Source organism: Pygocentrus nattereri, chromosome 3, assembly GCF_015220715.1.
Source record: "Pygocentrus nattereri isolate fPygNat1 chromosome 3, fPygNat1.pri, whole genome shotgun sequence".
NCBI lineage: Eukaryota > Metazoa > Chordata > Actinopteri > Characiformes > Serrasalmidae > Pygocentrus > Pygocentrus nattereri.
In genome coordinates, this window is record NC_051213.1 from 3961203 (window position 1) to 3980950 (window position 19748).

Genomic DNA, 19748 nt, shown 5'->3' on the forward strand with positions numbered 1-19748 from the left:
AGAGAGAGAGGGAGAGAGAGAGGGAGAGAGAGAGAGAGAGAGAGAGAGAGAGAGAGAGAGGGAGCTCGTGTTAAATGTCAGTGCACTACAGAGGGAGAATGGGGCAGTGTAAGTAGAGAGACATCAGTCTGATCATTATCTCTCATTGCAGTATCTCTCTTTTATTCCAGGGACAAAGGGCTATCTCTGGCATGCCGTGTGCCGCTGACTTGCTGGCATTCCTCTTGTTGTAATAGACAGGAATGAGGCCGGCGATATTGTTCCCCAGCCTCTCTAATGGGAATATCTCTGTCGACACACAGACCCTGACCAGCTTTATAGCCGCGTATAGTGGGGAAAGACGGCACACATGGTATTTGGCTTGATGAAGGCTTTTGTTTGAGCGGCTCTACAGCTCTGAAAGACTCCGTCTCCTCTGTGGACACTGTGCCACTGCCTTCAACACCACAACAAGCCGCATGCTCCCTTATATGTGCTTGGTGGTTGTATGCAAAAGCAAAAAGAACAAGATAACTGCATGGGGAGCTCCTGAAAGAATAACAAACGAGAAAAAAATGCTCTCTGAGGCCACTTGGAAACCTTGAACTGTAGCTCCTCTTTACTAGGATTCATAAAGTTAATGATGAATAGTAAATAAGCTATCATAACTAAACTGATATTATGAATATTGTTTGATATTGGTATGTATTATACATTGTATTGTGCAGTGGTGAGCGATGACTATTTGAGCTAGGCCATCAGTTGAGACCAAAGATGTCAAAACTCAGTCAAAAGCCAAGAGACAAAAAAAAAAAAAAACAAAACAAAAAAACCCCAGAATTTTTCATTTCTAGCACCTCAATTGGATTAGTTATAGAAACACTATATAAATAGTAAATGCTAAGCTAATTCGGCGGGCAGTGAACATTTTTGCCGGTTCTAGATTAAATAGAGACATTTGAAGTTTGTGAAAGACATTCCATGTGTTTTGTTTGAAGCTGGTAACAGACACTGACTTATGTTTGAGCTGTAGCAGAATCCCTGTGACTCGGTAAAGAGTTCTACTGCCGCTGTTTTCTATTTCTAACAACTGACTGAAACCTGGTTTGACTATGATTCGTATCCACAGTCAGTGATGTATCTAGAACGTTTAGAAGGTCTAGAATGACTTTGTTTCCTCATGGCAGTCCTACCCATTGTACATCACAACCTAACGGGATGATTTCACTGTCAGCTTTGAATCTAAATGCATACCTGTGTGGTGGGTGGCGCTGTCGCCTCACAGCAAGAAGGGCCTGGGTTCGATTCCCCGGCCGGGCAACCAGGGTCCTTTCTGTGTGGAGTTTGGATGTTCTTCCCGTGTCCGCGTGGGTTTCCTCCTGCAGTCCAAGGACATGCAGTCAGGCCAATTGGACCTGCTAAACTGCCCTTGGGTCTGAGTGTGTGTGTGAATGTGTCTGTCTGTCTGCCCTGTGATGGACTGGTGACCTGTCCAGGGTGTATCCTGCCTTCCGCCTGATGACCACTGGGATAGGCTCCAGCACCCCCACGACCGTGAGAAGTGTGTGTGTTTTTCAGTTCCCAGAAATTACTGTCTGAAGGCCTACAGGGCCCTGAAGGCTCCTCTCAGATGTTATGATGTTACATTGCGGTTATAGTATTAAATACAGTGGTCACTTAGTCAGAAATCCCTCTATTGTTGCTCCACCTTGCTGACATGAAGTTAAAGACTGAAGCTCATCTATTAGATAGATAGATAGATAGATAGATAGATAGATAGATAGATAGATAGATAGATAGATAGATAGATAGATAGATAGATAGATAGATTCAACTCAATTCAGTACAAGTAGAAGGCAAAGCAATGCAGTTAGCAGACAGTGCAAATGTGCAATAACTACTCATATATATGACGTATTTATGAAATATATAACTATATGAACAATATATGCACAATTATAACAATACCTATGAATTATACATACATGGACACACACCGATCAGGCATAACATTCTGACCACCTCCTTGTTTCTACGCTCAATGTCCATTTTATCAGCTCCACTAAAGTGGACAGTGAGTGTAGAAACGAGGAGGCGGTCATGATGTCATGCCTGATTGGTGTATGAACATAATGATATAAATACAACACATGTGGTATATTACGCATTGTTTGAGTAAGCAGGTATGTGTTCTATTCTATATACAGTGAACAGTCTGTTGTATGTACAGTTTGCATTGGCCATTCTCTGGTGTTTCTCAACCTTGGTCCTAGAGGTCCACTGCCCTACTGCTTTTCCTGCCACTTTAACTAAATAATGGGCTGTTTATGAGCTGATTTGTTGGATCAGGTGTGTTGTGAGTAGAAAGAACACTAAAAGGTGTATGGCAGTGGGCCTCCAGGACCAGGGCTGAGAAATACTGGACTAGTCCTTCATCGGTGCTCAGTTTCTGACCACGGAGCTGCCCTAGTCTGGACATTCTGGGTGGTGTCCACTCTCAACCTTGCACTATGTGACCAATGCATTAGGAATAAATAGCATTCAGTCATTCCAGAGAATATTTTGGGGGCTGGAGGTTAGGAAAATGGCCCTGTAACCAGAAGGTTGCTGGTTCAGGCCCCAGTGCCGACAGTCCGTGACTGAGGTGTCCTTGAGCAAGACACCTAACCCCCAATTGCTCCCCGGGCACCATGGATAGGGCTGCCCACTAGTGTGTATGTGGTGTTTCACTTCACGGATGGGTTAAATGCAGAGGTGGAATTTCCCCGTTTGTGGGATTAAAAAAGTATCCCTTAACCTGGATGCATGTTATTCCTTTAGGTCGGAGAAGAATATTAGGTGCAATAATAAATGTCAGACATTTGCTTCGGTTAATGACAACGAGCCTGCTGGACAAAAAGACCGTTTGCTGGGTTTATCTGAAGGGACCACACGCACATTTTGAAAATGATGTGTTCATTTATTTACAGAATAATTCTGTATATCCAGTCATGTACATTTAAAGTGATCAGTCAGCTACGAAACTAATGCAGCTTACAAGCACCACAAATATACACGTATATGCAATTATTACTGCATGTCTAAACGATCAGGCTCACCTCAGACTGTGGAGCTGCTCAGTATCTCCAATAGTCCTGATTATCTGGTTTCTGACACTGTTTGACTCACAGTTATCAATAAACATGGACAAAAGTGTGTCACAGCAACAGCTACATGCCCCTACAGCTACATGCCTGCCAATTATGAGATGTTTCCTCATCAGTCCTCCTGTAGACTGGGACACTATTTGGTTAAACTGTAAAAATCTGCAGCTTATCCACCACAACATGGTCCGCTGAGTGTACGCACCTCCTTACAGGAGGCACCGGATGGCAACTGCAATATCTATATAAAGTGCACCTGGAATAGGTTTGTTCTGGAAACGTCCTAAAGTTGGAGAATTCTGGACCCATCACTGTAGACATTTGATCCGGTTTACTTAATGTCAACATTCTAGTAGCACTTTACTTTACAGATCAGTAATAAGTGGGTAATTATATGGTAATAAGTGAAACTGTATCAAAACACTCATTTACAAATGTGGTCAGTCAGCTATGAGACTAATGGAGCTAACAACTCAAACGTATATATAATCAGCACTGCATGTCTAGATTATCGAGTTGTGCTAACCTAAGGACTGCATGCTAATTTGCATGCTACAGTTGATACTACATAAGTTAGTTCATTGTAGCAGTAATAAGGCAGTAATAAATGGTGAAATAGAAGTAAAAAGATGTACTAATCTAAAATTTACAAGCAAAGTTTCTAGTAGGGTCTGTAAGGTGGGTTTCCAGTACAGTTTGGGGTGGGCCTATTCAAACACACCCACTAAGCACACCCACTTTGCACACTCACATGGTGCAGCGGTAGTGCCGTGGGCTGTTGACCATAACAGCGACGAACTGGCCCTGTGACCAGAAGGTTGCTGGTTCGATCCCCAGAGCCGACAGTCCATGACTGAGGTGTCCTTGAGCAAGACACCTAACCCCCAACTGCTCCCCGGGCGCCGTGGATAGGGCTGCCCACCGCTCCGGGCAAGTGTGCTCACTGCCCCCTAGTGTGTGTATTCACTAGTGTGTATGTGGTGTTTCACTTCACGGATGGGTTAAATGCGGAGGTGGAATCTCCCCGTTCACTTAACTTAGGACACCAGGTAAATCACCAAATTGCTGGAGTTGTGCCGTCCTGCAGTAAATAATACGTCTATTGCAGAAAAAGAAACATGAAGTCAGGGCTTTTTGTCGCATGTGCAATTTAAAACAGAGTAACAGCATTTTGTTAGCAAAATTTTAACATTTTAAATTTAAAAGAAATGGAACAACCATGAGTAGTGGTGGACAGTAATTGAGTAACTGAGTAAATGTAATTAGTTTCTGTACTTTAGTATTTTTGGTGTATCTGTACTGAAGTTTCTCCATTCTGGGCGACTTTTTCCTTTCACTCCACTACATTTCAGAGTCTAATATCGACTTTTTCCTCCTACATTTTGAGAAATCTGTGGTTCCTTTTGGTTTCTGTGTGTATAAAAACGTAACATGTCAAAACGAAAGAAGCGCAAAGCCAGAGCACCAATCAGGGCCCAGCGGTCACTTTGTTTAGAGCTGGTTTTGACCTGTTGGTCATACCGACCCAGTGCAGCACGCGGTTCAACGTCAGCGCAGCAGCGTAAAACTTTGGGAGAGTCTGTTCAACATAAATGATGAACTAACCTAACTTTGTGTAAATAGAGCTCAATATAGAAATATGTCCACATATGCAGTCGAGACTGACGCGGCTTTTTTCTGAATTTCTACAAACACCATTTCATTTTATAGTAAATGAGTTTGGGCTGGTTTATGTTTATGAACAGACGCCTACAGATCAACATAGTAAAGGAGCTCATCTGTGATCCTGAGTTTAAAGCCAGTTTTTATTCAACTTAAACTTGGAACTAAGTTGTAAATAAATCTGAAACTGAAACTTTGCTTGTGTGTAAAAAGTGATTTCAGAGCCACTCGGTTCTCCCTGATGGAAACTGTTTACCTTCAGTGTTTTGTGCTTCTGATCATTTTAATAGACGTCAGCGTCACTAATTAATGACGTTCTATTAAAAGACTGGTTTACCAAGAGAGACGCTGGAGGACTTTCACCTGAAATGAGTTCATGAAGCCAGTCTGGTTATAAAAATGATAACAGGACATCAGAGCCAGAATTCCTCTTTTAGTACTTTTACTTTATACTTAAGTACATTTGAAGGGAAAATACATTAGTACTTTGAAAGAACTAACATCACCACCTGGTTCGATCCCCAGTGCCAACGGTACATGACTGAGGTGTCCTTGAGCAAGACACCTAACCCCCAATTGCTCCCCAGGCACTGTGGATAGGGCTGCCCACTGCTCCAGGCAAGTGTGCTCACCGCCCCCTAGAGTGTATGTGGTGTTTCACATGGAACGTGGAACTTTCCCCGTTGTGGGACTAATAAGTAATTAATAGTAGTAGTAAATAGTAGTAAATAAATAAATAATTCTCTTAATCTTACTAATGGAATATTTTGTATCAGCTGGAATATTAACATGCCATTCATAGATAATTATAGGTTATATTTTTCTGTTTCAACTGCAGCAAGTTACTAATGCAATTTTTCACTTATTATTTCTTAACAACTGGAAAATTGGCACATCATTCAACAGGGTTAGGCTTATTACTGTCCTATAACCATATAATTACCTAGTTATTACCAATCTGTAAAATGCACAGCCTCCAAAGAAACAGTCTGAGGATCACCCCACTGTTTTCATGCATAAAGTTCTGGATATCTAGTCTTTAAAACATGATTTGCATGCAGTTTCTTTCAGCCAGGCTCAACAAAGCACAGCACTCAACTATCGGTAATTGGGTGAATTTATATATGTATCACTTTAATGAAGCTGAGCTTAGCCGTGTCAGGGTTAGTGCCAGAAATGAGCGTCTGTTGGGTTTATCTCAAAGCAACACATGCAAATTGTGTCAGGTTGCAAAATAGGAAGGGCTCATTAATTTGAGTGATTCCATACGTCCAGCCCTGCAGGTTTAAAGCAGTGATCTGGGTGAATGTGCATTCAGCTTTCTACTGAATTAGCTCACACTAAAGAAAAGCTCTTTGAAGGAAACAAGAATCCAGATCTTCAGAAAGCAGAGATGTTTCTCATCCTCTCAAGATGTTAAATTCAAACGTCTTGCCTTAAAGTGGAACCAGTCAATTTATAAAAATATCCTTATAAGAGGTGTAAACTGAGTGATTCAGGGTGGTTTGGCGTGAAATCGTTCAGATGTCTTCACAGCGTTGGTGATAGGATCCAGGGGTCGCCATGACTACAACACATTTTATTTACTAACCCAATTTTAATAACCCAAAAACCACCAGTGAACCTACACGAGTCTTCTGAGTTTATATGGAATGTTGATGATGGAAAATAGAGGGAAACAGCACAATTTTTTTGGGCACTATTTTCCTCACAATGTCCTGCAAGTATCCCTCCACCATGAATGGATTGTAAGGCCAAAATCTTCTCCAAACTATTGCAAAACAGTCTCAGACATCGGGCACTGTATTCATAACTTTCTGTGAGGGAGCTTTTAGAGGCAGATGCCTGGTTCCTATGTTATGTTATGTTATATTTATGCAAAACGAACTTGAAATTTTAAACACATGTTTTATTTGGTAAACCAACATAATTTTCTATATGAATTCAAAGCTCTGCTTTCATGCAAAGCTTTTTCAATTAATATATGATATGATAGCGTTCCTATTCTGAGAGCACAGCATTGCCAGCAGAGCACAGCCACCTGGGGTAGTTGGGGGGCTATTGCCTTGACCAAGGGCACAACCAGGTCAGTCCTGGGATTTGGGCCTGCAAACTTCCAGTTGCTGGTTCATCTCTCCTACCACCAGGACCACCAGCCTCCCCAACCATTAAACCAACATGACTTCATGGTGTGCTATTTTCTTATATACTGTCGAGTATGGAAGTATGGGGGGCAGTCATGGGCTGGAGGTTAGGGAACCAGCCCTGTGACTGGAAGGTTGCAGGTTCGATCCCCTTGGCTGACAGTCCATGACTGAAGTACCCTTGAGCAAGACACCTAACCCCCAATTGGGCGCTGTGGATAGGGCGCCGTGGATAGGGCTGCCCACCGCTCCAGGGAAGTGTGCTTATTGGCCCGTAGTGTGTGTGTTCACTGTGCATGTATGTGGTGTTTCACTGCACGGATGGGTTAAATGCAGAGGTCTAATTCCACAGTGTGCCAACACAGAGACAAATGGCTGTGAATTGTAATTCTGTGTGGTTTGGGGTTGGTCTCAAAATTGAGACACATTTATAAGAGAAATCCAAATCACCTCTGTAGTATATATGAATATATTCCATGTTTGTGGATCGAACAACCTTCCATCTCAATTTTTTTCAGCCTAGAATTGAGCATTTCACACCAAACCACTCTGAATGACACCATTTTCTTCTCGACCACTTGATTATGCAGAAAAATAAAAAATACAAAAAGTGTAGAGTGCATCCTGCCTTCCACCCAATGACCGCTGTAATGGGCTCCAGCACTACCCCCCTAACCAACCCAGTAGAATAAGTGGTTCAGAAAATGTAAGTGTGTAAGGGGCTGTCATGGACTGGAGGTTAGGGGACCAGCCTTGCGACCGGAAGTCAGCGCATTCGATCCCCCTGGAGTGCCCTTGAGCAACACACCTAACCCCCAACTGCTCCCTGGGTGCTGTGGATAGGGCTGCCGGCCACGTGTGTGTGTGTGTCTTCACTAGTGTGTATTTGGTGTTTCACTGCATGTTTGGGTTAAACGCAGTGGTGAAATTTCCCCGCATTGCAGGACTAATAAGGGTCACTTAATCAAAGAAAATGTGAAATCAAGCACTGTTTTGGTCGCATGGTCATCAAATTTCACTTCCTCATATTCATCGATTTCACCTTTGTTTCAGAGTGATCTCTCTAAACCCTGAGACCGAAACACAGACAGAACGGGCCTCGTTGTCATGCAGTGGGTGAGTGCGATCGGAGAGAGAAAGTGGGGTCAAATCATTCGCTTCCTCTCATCTGCCTTATCTGGAGAGATTAGCAGAGTGAGACAGAGTTAAATTATCGATAGGCCAGGCGTGCAGCCCTGAAGGCCGTCAGGTGCTTCCTGACCCGCGAAGAGCAGAGCATCACTCACCTTCTAAATCAGCTGCATTATTCATTCACCCAGCACACGGCGTCATACAGGCCTCGCTTCGCCATGTCCGTTTAACCCAGACTGGTCTGGAGTCATCGCGGTTTACTTGGCCTTCAGTGTGGATACCTATTTCAGTGTATTTACATAATTATTTACACTGTAAAAAACATTTGTTCACTTATGTTCTGTGTATTTAAAAATAAACATAGGCACAACATGAAATATAAAAATAGTTACCCCAAAAACAAAAACTAGGTTGTACCATCAGCTGCAGCATTGTTACCATGCGACATACAATTTTATATTCAGTGAATGAACATTTCTGTTTCTAGTTCTAGCTAACCAGCCCCCTCTGTTAGCCACTCTCTGGACTAGTTCTAGCTAACCAGTCCCCTCTGTTAGCTACTCTCCAGACTAGTTCTAGCTAACCAGCCCCCTCTGTTAGCTACTCTCCGGACTAGTTCTAGCTAACCAGCCCCCTCTGTTAGCTACTCTCCAGACTAGTTCTAGCTAACCAGCCTCCTCTGTTAGCTACTCTCCGGACTAGTTCTAGCTAACCAGCCCCCTCTGTTAGCTACTCTCCAGACTAGTTCTAGCTAACCAGCCTCCTCTGTTAGCTACTCTCCAGACTAGTTCTAGCTAACTAGCCTCCTCTGTTAGCTACTCTCCGGACTAGTTCTAGCTAACCAGCCTCCTCTGTTAGCTACTCTCCGGACTAGTTCTAGCTAACCAGCCCCCTCGGTTAGCTACTCTCCAGACTAGTTCTAGCTAACCAGTCTCCTCTGTTAGCTACTCTCCAGACTAGTTCTAGCTAACCAGCCTCCTCTGTTAGCTACTCTCCGGACTAGTTCTAGCTAACCAGCCCCCTCTGTTAGCTACTCTCCAGACTAGTTCTAGCTAACCAGCCTCCTCTGTTAGCTACTCTCCGGACTAGTTCTAGCTAACCAGCCTCCTCTGTTAGCTACTCTCCTTGACTAGTTCTAGCTAACCAGCCCCCTCTGTTAGCTACTCTCCGGACTAGTTCTAGCTAACCAGCCCCCTCTGTTAGCTACTCTCCGGACTAGTTCTAGCTAACCAGCCCCCTCTGTTAGCTACTCTCCGGACTAGTTCTAGCTATCCAGCCCCCTCTGTTAGCTACTCTTCGGACTAGTTCTAGCTAACCAGCCCCCTCTGTTAGCTACTCTCCGGACTAGTTCTAGCTATCCAGCCCCCTCTGTTAGCTACTCTCCGGACAAGTTCTAGCTATCCAGCCCCCTCTGTTAGCTACTCTCCAGACTAGTTCTAGCTAACCAGCCTCCTCTGTTAGCTACTCTCCGGACTAGTTCTAGCTAACCAGCCCCGTCTGTTAGCTACTCTCCGGACTAGTTCTAGCTATCCAGCCCCCTCTGTTAGCTACTCTCCGGACTAGTTTTAGCTAACCAGCCCCCTCTGTTAGCTACTCTCCAGACTAGTTCTAGCTATCCAGCCCCCTCTGTTAGCTACTCTCCGGACTAGCTCTAGCTAACCAGCCCCCTCTGTTAGCTACTCTCCGGACTAGTTCTAGCTATCCAGCCCCCTCTGTTAGCTACTCTTCGGACTAGTTCTAGCTATCCAGCCCCCTCTGTTAGCTACTCTTCGGACTAGTTCTAGCTAACCAGCCCCCTCTGTTAGCTACTCTCCAATCTAGTTCTAGCTAACCAGCCCCCTCTGTTAGCTACTCTTTGGACTAGTTCCAGCTAACCAGCCCCCTCTGTTAGCTACTCTCCGGACAAGTTCTAGCTAACCAGCCTCCTCTGTTAGCTACTCTCCAGACTAGTTCTAGCTAACCAGCCTCCTCTGTTAGCTACTCTCCGGACTAGTTCGAGCTATCCAGCCCCCTCTGTTAGCTACTCTCCGGACTAGTTCTAGCTAACCAGCCCCCTGTGTTAGCTACTCTTCGGACTAGTTCGAGCTATCCAGCCCCCTCTGTTAGCTACTCTCCGGACTAGTTCTAGCTAACCAGCCCCCTCTGTTAGCTACTCTCCAGTCTAGTTCTAGCTAACCAGCCTCCTCTGTTAGCTACTCTTCGGACTAGTTCTAGCTATCCAGCCCCCTCGGTTAGCTACTCTCCGGACTAGTTCTAGCTATCCAGCCCCCTCTGTTAGCTACTCTCCGGACTAGTACTAGCTAACCAGCCCCCTCTGTTAGCTACTCTCCGGACTAGTACTAGCTATCCAGCCCCCTCTGTTAGCTACTCTCCGGACTAGTTCTAGCTAACCAGCCCCCTCTGTTAGCTACTCTCCGGACTAGTTCTAGCTATCCAGCCCCCTCTGTTAGCTGCTCTCCGGACTAGTTCTAGCTATCCAGCCCCCTCTGTTAGCTACTCTCCAGTCTAGTTCTAGCTAACCAGCCTCCTCTGTTAGCTACTCTCCGGACTAGTTCTAGCTATCCAGCCCCCTCTGTTAGCTACTCTCCGGACTAGTTCTAGCTATCCAGCCCCCTCTGTTAGCTACTCTCCGGACTAGTTCTAGCTATCCAGCCCCCTCTGTTAGCTACTCTCCGGACTAGTTCTAGCTAACCAGCCTCCTCTGTTAGCTACTCTCCGGACTAGTTCTAGCTAACCAGCCCCCTCTGTTAGCTACTCTCCGGACTAGTACTAGCTATCCATCCCCCTCTGTTAGCTACTCTCCGGACTAGTTCTAGCTAACCAGCCCCCTCTGTTAGCTACTCTCCGGACTAGTACTAGCTAACCAGCCCCCTCTGTTAGCTACTCTCCGTACTAGTTCTAGCTAACCAGCCTCCTCTGTTAGCTACTCTCCGGACTAGTTCTAGCTAACCAGCCCCCTCTGTTAGCTACTCTCCGGACTAGTTCTAGCTAACCAGCCCCCTCTGTTAGCTACTCTCCGGACTAGTTCTAGCTATCCAGCCCCCTCTGTTAGCTACTCTCCGGACTAGTTCTAGCTAACCTTATATTCAAGGATGTTTGCTCCCAGGCAGCATTTCTTCGCCAATTAGGAAGACATCTTCAAAACCATGAGAGAGTTCAATGTCCATTTTCAAACTGTCTTTTTAGTAGTAACAGTAACGCCACCTTCAGAGCTCAAGTCCAAAAAGCACAGTTGCATGTGTCCAAAAGTGCCGCTCAACACAGTCTGAATGATATTCTATCAATATCAAATGTAAACACATGCCGTGCAATTAAGGACGTTCTGTGAAGACACAACTGCAATTTTGATCAGTCAGTTGTTTCAGACATTGGAGATGCTCTTCACAATTCAAATCCATTTTTGAGCCAAACCTCTGAAAATGGTCCTTTATCGACTGACTACAAGAGGAGCAATTACTTTAAATCCAATTTTGATGTGATTGAACCTGTTGAATATGTTTTTAACAGGGCAAAGAAACAGACATTTGTTTATGTCCCTGTTCTCAATACATTGAAGAATCTTTTGAGTAAGCCTGAAGTACTCGAGAAGACGTTTCCAATCCAAGAGAGCACCTAAGGACTTTACACATCATGTTTTGATGGTAAGTATTTAAAAGAAAATACACTTCTTGGTGGGCAAGATTTCAAACTTTCACTTGGTTTATATATTGATGATATTGAAGTAGCAAACCCTCTGGGCACCTCTCGAAAAATACACAAAATTACAGCTGTGTATTGGATCATTTTGAATTGGGCCCCAGAGTTCCGTTCAAGTCTCAATTCGATTCAGTTGGCACTGCTTGGAAAAAGTGCCGAAGTCAAAATTTATGGCTGAAGCATTTTTTGGACCACTTTGCATGATTTAAACAGTCTTGAGAATGATGGGGTGTTTGCTGAACAAATGGATGAGAGTGTTAAGGGAACAGTGCTCACTGTGTCTGCTGACAATCTTGGTGCCCATGGAGTTGCAGGGTTTCAGGAGAGTTTTCATGTGGACAAATTTTATAGATTTTAGCCTAGCATCATTTATTGACATTCAGACCACAGCTGTGAGTGAGGGACTTTTTCAGCTTAGGAGTCCAGAGCAACATAATGACTGCATTGTTGAGCTAGAAAGAAACAAAATATTGACAAATGTGAATGGGGGTCACATCTGAATGTGCTCTACAGAAACACCGATCCTTTTTCCACACTATTACTGGCTTTCCTCCAGATTTGCTGCATGACCTCTTGGAAGGGATAGTGCCGTTTGAATTGGCTTTGTGTCTGCAGAAGCTGATTACTGAAAAATGCTTTACCCTTCATACACTAAACAGCATAATTTAGTGTTTCCCATATTGCTTTTCTGATAGGGTTAACCGTCCTCAAAAAATCCCTAAAACGTTCTTCTCAAAGAAAACAATTGGAGGAAATGGTCACGAAAATTGGACCCTCCTGAGATTGATTTCTCTTATGGTAGGGGGTATGGTGCCTGAGGGGGAAAAGGCATGGGAAGTAATTATGGACTTGAAAGACATTGTGGAGTTGGTGGTGTGCTCAAAGTTATCACATGAGTCCATCTGTTACCTAGAGAGCAAGATTTCAGATCATCGCCAGTTGTTCTCTGAGGTGTTTCCGAATGTTAGACTGAGACCAAAACACCATTTTCTTGAACATTATCCACATCTGAGTCGTTGTTTCGGGCCATTAGTTGATCTGTGGACAATGCGCTTTGAGGTGAAGCACAGCTTTAGCAAGAAGGTTGTGCATGATGTTCACAATTTTAAAAAACCTGCTCAAAACTTTAGCAAGTAAACACCAGCTAATGATTGCTTATGCTTTGCACTCACATAGGTTCTTCAAAGCATCTGTACAAGTTGAAAAGATGAAAGTTGCCAAGGTATCTTCTCTTGAACCAAGGATCCGAACTGTGGTTGAGAACAAATATACAGATATTTGGGACTTTATACAGTAGAGGAATGATTCTGTCTGTTGGTGACTGTTGTGGATTTCCAGAGTTTTGCAAAATTCATAGCATTATACTTGTTGGCACAGAGGTCACATTCCTTGTGGAGAAATGTTTCTCATGGTATGGTGAACATTTGCGGCCATATGATATTGTTGGAAGTCCTTACGGTGATGTTGCCATTGTGAACCCCCAAGATCTCAATGATTTCTATCCTCTTGCAGACTAAAAATTTGGAGAAAAACTGCTTTGTTTGTTTCTGCTTTGTTGATGTCCTTTTTTTCAGGTTGAAATGTTGCTTTGAGTCATTCTCTCACCTACTGACATCAGGAAGCTCTCTATATTAACCCCATCCTCAGTTAAGGAACTAGTCACCATTCTCTGTGACAAACTGCATATAGAGAAGGGTTTCTTGATTCAGTATGAGGACCCAGACTTCAACTATGAACTTTGTAATTTGAATGACATCTCAGAGCTGCCATCAGACAAAGCTACTTTGAGGCTCCATTGGGAAATAGTCTTAAGTGCAGCGCCATCAGATTCTGATTTGTCAGATTTTACTTTGGATACGGCAAGCAAGTCATCATCCACCCATTCATCTACCTCTGACTCAGCAACTGCCTTTGATTCAGATCAACTTTCTCCATGTACGTCTAGATCGGATCAGTGGCCAAGCCAGTTTCCAATTCCTTTATTTTCCTACGATGTTGAGCTAAGGCTACAGAAAGCCAATGAGGACTTCAAGAAGAATGGCACGACTTTAAATGTGACAAGAGACATTAAAATGCATGTCTTGGAAAAGTTGGCAGAAGCAGTATTCTCCTACAAAGCACACCCCAAGGACTGTGAACTTGAGAAAGTAGCATGTGCTTTGGTAGACAAACATCCCTGCCTTAAAGCTCCAGGAAGTAATGGTGGGTGGGCGGGGTGGAAGCTGAGTCTCAAGTTCAAAATGGCAAATTATCGTCAAAAACTCCGCTATGCTGGATGCCCCGAGATTACAGTAAATTTCAGACAAGGTTCATCTAGACCGTCCCTGAAGAGACCTCAGATGTCTGAACTAAACTTCCTTCCTGACCATCCTGTTGGTTTCAGTGAAGAAGATCTTGAGAAAGAAAGAGCATTGATGGAGGAGGAGGTGAAGAAAAAAGACATGAGTCTGAGTGTCTTAAACTCAAAGATGGAAGTGACTTTCTCCTTGAGGAGAAAAGAGATTGTGGCGGACCAACCTCTGGTATCAACAGTTAAACAAAGATGGCCAGGACTCTTTATTGAGGAACAGGTGAGTATTTGTTTTAGACGCTTTTATAATGAATGTTTTAAATATAATTATGCTAATTCTCTCTCTCTCTCTCTCTCTCTCTCTTTCTCTCTCTCAGATGTATGCAGAGTTTCAATGCATTGACTGCATTGACCTTAAGTCAACATTCCTTACATCGTTGAACAATCACACCAGCGGCTTTCTGAAAATGTTCAGAGCCAAAGCAAATCAGGGAAGAGGTAGTGACATGGAGGTACGTCTGGAGAAACTGGATTCTCAGGTAGCTTACCAATTATTTTAATAAATATCCATCCATCCATCCATCCATCCATCCATTCATCCATCCATCCATTTTCTAAGCCGCTTCTCCGTCAGGGTCGCAGGGGGATGCTGGAGCCTATCCCAGCAGTCTTCGGGCGGAAGGCAGGATACACCCTGGACAGGTCGCCAGTCCATCGCAGGGCATTTTAATAAATATAATGTTAGTAATTTTTTTTTTGCATAATCTGGAGGATTTTATGCAATTAGATTTAGTCAACATCTTAAGTTGACACTATTAACCACCTCTCCACTGCTTCTGTTTTTTAATTTATTATTTTGAGACAGACCACAAACTTGATGGCATATAGAAGATATACTGTCCTCCGGGGTCTTCCGCTGTACATGAGGGAGAGGCCTTCCATTTCAAAGAACTTACTTGTAATTTGTTTTTCTCGCTAATATAAAAAAAACAAGTTACTGATATATATATATATATATATATATATATATATATATATACTATATATACACACACACACACACACACACACACACACAAACACACACAGTTTAATCAAGTGGCGCATGATATGAAAATATCAGTGAGTCAAGGTTTCTTTAAGACTATAAGTTGGACTGTAATATTATTGTGTTCCACAGGACACTGAAGCATTGGAGGACCACACGAATAACATGAAAATGGGAATTCTTGAAGTGGTGAAGGAGAGTGCTGATCCGTTGCGATCACTGACCAGTGTGGTCAATGTTGCCGTTGTGCTTGAAGAGGAGGTAGTAATGGATACCTTGCCTGACTACACTGATGTCTTCATTCTGCTCTTTGGACTTCTGTATGTGATAAACATAGAATATCCAAAAGACTTAAAATACACATTTGAAGTGGTCCAAAAAGTGTTCCTTCATCTTGGAAACGAGTGCACAGCCAGAGTGCAGTCTCTAAAGAACAAGTTAGTGCACATGTAATCACTACAAGCAGAAGAGTTTTCTTTTTTTTTTGCGACTTACAACACACAACGCGGTGCTTTTATTTTATGTTGTCCATGTTCACCTCTGCTTGGAGCAGTTTGCTACTCATTTAAGAGTACCCATCTCCAATGTAGGCTGAGATGACTTGGTTTTGTTCCACTTCCGTGTTTTAGTTCTTGTTCGTTCTTGTCTTTCTGTCGTAAATGCTGCAGTTTTTTTAAAACAGCATTGTTGTTGTTTCCTTCTTTGCTAGTTTCCATCTTAAATATTCATTCTACTTTTAAATATTCCTTCACACACACTTTTTATGTTCAGTTTTTCTGTTAGCGTAAGCTTCTAAAACCTGCTGAAACTTTTGTTAAAGTGGACAGAATGTTTGCCTCCACCTTTTGCAATCTCTAAACGACAAGGTATTGTACTAATTTCTGCATGAATGCCACAGATGTTTGACTGCTGTTCTGGCACCAGTGGCAACATTTGTCACAAATGTGTATATTTAAAGTAAAAGTTTGTTTTATTACTTATTTTTGTAAAGTTTTGCTACCTATACCACTGAAGTGGACACACACAAGTACAATAATGCTGCTATAAAGGAACCATTTCATATTAAAGTAATTTGTTAGTTTTAAAGCAGCTTTAATGTGGCTAGTAGATGTTTTATCACTGTTAACTATAAAAATCTGATGTTATTTATATTTACTTGATTTTACATTTACTTGATGCAGCATAAAACTGGCAGTTTGATCAACTTTGCTAGTGCTTAATAATTAACTGAACTAAAGGAATGAAGCTGACACTTGGACCAACTTAGGTGTATTTGGTTCACAGATAATATTTCATTGACTCAACTTATTTTCTATAATTGGACCAAAATTCTAGGCTTGTCAGCAGAACTTAAAATCACAGAACATGAATTAGACCAACTAGTTGGTGAGAGTTAAATTTTTTTACAGTGTAGATTTACAGGCTGCACGGTCCCACTTTATATTAAGTGTCTCTAATAACTGTGTAGTTACACATCAATAACATATTTAATAACACTGTAACTACTGATGATTTAGATGGATTACAGCAGTACAGCCGGGCCGGTGTAATTACACATGTATATGACTTCTGTTTTGCCTCTTGTAATTACACAAGCACATCTTTTTCATACACTACAGAGAAGTTTATTTACATATTACATTTGGTTTACATAAGTACTGTATAATAACTGTGTTGCAACAAGGTCACTAATCACATCGCGTTAATAGACATTCTATAATTACCACTCTGTAATTGCACTGTACCTATATGACAAATGAAGTTGCTACAAATGTGTAATTACTTAAGGTGTACTTCTGTAATCCACCTGTAACAGTGACTAAAACATTAGTAGTTACATTGTTGTTACATATGTTGTTCACCTATAACAACACAGTTATTAGGGCTGGTTAATATAAAGTGGGACCGGCTGCACTTGCTTGGGTCTATGAAAAATTATGAAAATGTAAAAGTTTGCTTTTTATTTCTACAGAACAAGACTGGACAACAACAACCTTACATCAAATTCCAATAACACTAAAATATCTCTATTCATATCTCTCTATATTATTATATCTCTATACATTACTTTCTATTTTACTTTCTGTAATACTTTTCTTTTTATATTAGAACACATTCATAATACATTGCAATGCATTTATAAGGCTTTATAAATATTTATAAAATGCATTGCACTTTATAGCCATAGTTATAATGCATTATTAATACACATATTCAGCTTAAACAGTTACCGTTTTTATTTTTTTAAATCAGATTTAACTTTCTTTAAATATCCAATGAGTGCACAGATCTACACAGGGTGTGGAATTGTAGGTTGCCTCCTTTACCTGATTAAAATCGTCCTCCAGAGTGAATTTAGGGGATCAATTTATGCTCAATAATTTGCATAAAAATTCTTAATGAATGATTTTATTTACCTCATTACGAATACTAATGAAACTACCGGTCATTTACAAATAACACATTGCCAGTTATACGAGTTTTATTTTAACACTTTATTTTGAGTGGTGCTTTGATTAACCCTTTAACCCTTTATTACATATTAAGGCTTATTGTTCAGTAACTACAGGGACTTCAATGCGATTGAATGGATCTTTTCTTAGGTTAAAGAAGTGTGTAATGAAACTTTGGGCCTGCCGGTCAGACCATGGTTAGCGCAGGGTTTAACACACTCAACACACTATCAGTTCGACAACACATCAGTGAGGTAGCAGTAGTGAAGCATCTGAATACACTGAAGTAAATATCTTCAAGACGTTCTGTTGATACATTACTGACATTAAGTAGATATACAGTATTGTTATCATGAGAAGTAGAATTAATATGTTACTTCATAATACATTGGGTAGTCGTGGGCTGGAGGTCAGGGATCCAGCCTCGTGACTGGAAGGTCGCCGGTTCGTTCCCCAGAGCCGACAACACATGACTGAGGTGTCCTTGAGCAAGACACCTAACCCCCAACTGCTCCCCGGGTGCTGTGGATTGGGCTGCCCACTGCTCCGGGCAAGTGTGCTCACTGCCCCCTAGTGTGTGTGTGCTCACTAGTGTGTATGTGGTGTTTCACTTCATGGATGGGTTAAATGTGGAGGTGAAATTTCCCCGTTGTGGGACTAATAAGGGTCAATTAATCTTAATCTAATCTTCCATTAAGCCAAACCTAATTGTAACCCTACATTTAACCTGAACTCAAAACCTAATCCTAATCCTAACCTTAACCTCAACCCAAAACCTAATCCTAACCCTCACTCTGGTCCTAATCCTAACCCTAACCTTAAACAAAACCTAATCAGTTAAGCTCCAGGTACAGGATGGTGTCAGTGTGTGGTTGACGATGTCGATGGTCTGTTTCCTAGGGTGGTAGCTAAGGTGTTGCTAGGCCATTGCTATGGCAACCCAAGTGGTCCCTAAAGTGTTGCAAGGCTGTTGCAGTGGTGTGCCAGGTGGTTGCTAAGGTTAAGATAGACTGTTGCAATGGTAATCCAGGTGATTACTAAAGTGTTGCAAGGCCATTGCTATATTATCCCTGTTGGTCGCAAAGTTGTTGCGAGGCCTTTACTATGATATCCCAAGTGGTTGCTATGGTATTGCTAGGCCATTGCTCTACCAGAGGTTGGATATAAACATACAGAAAAGTCAACTTAAACTCCTAATATCTGTTTCCTATATAAACTGTTTACCTTTTCGGAATGAGGCTTAAAACGATAGTCTCTTTAGGTTTCAACTGACTTTGACAAGTTCTTTTAGTTTGAATTATTATTTCACCACTGTGGTCCAGCTTCCAGCAGCCAAACCGGCATTTCCCAGTCCAAGCTTCTGATGAGCACATTCTGAGAGAGAAATCACAACAACAGCAAAACAAACAAAAATAAACAACGCCAACCAATTTCTTAGCCATCTGCTGTTATGCTGCTCTTGATTAGAGTAAAGCAGCAGGTGCTAGGCACCGGTGTCAGTGCAATTCCTCATCTTAATAAAAACCTGCGTGCAGGTAATTGTTTTACGCCTCCTGGAGAACCTGAATCCGTAAATAAGGTTGAAACAACCACTGCCTATTAAACGCTTAAACCTGGACTGCAGGTGACAACAGATTAGGTGGAATTAGACAGAATGTGTTGAATAGCAGCGACGGCTTTTTGCCTTTGTTTGGTTGTAAGCGGCTGCCCCAAGAAATGGGCAAATACATTCCTCGGGTGCTTGGCAACTTCTCATGTGATCTGAAAATCTGCACTTAAATTGATGACAATGTGATATTAAAGTGGATGATCAGCGCCGTCCTCAGCTGCTGTTCAGGTGTAAAAGCGGCATTGAACATGTTATTAGTTGTATCATGTTGTATTGTGTAGCGCAGCATTGCATCTGTCATCTATCATCACTGACTGAATTTATCATTTTGGGTCCTTTGTGTTTTTCTTCTTCAGTATTTTCTCTCACCACATAAATACTACACATCATCAGAGACATTATAAAGGAGGAGACAGGTCACTGGTTGGAAAATGAATAGGAACACTCAACAGGCAACATGATGTCTGTTTATGGGGAAAATCCCACCCTTCAATAAGAACTGCCAATCAGCCTGCGAGCCGGAAAAGCCCCCCACGCCCATTCGGAGATACACTATATGGACAGATCTACACATTACACCTACAGGACCTTTT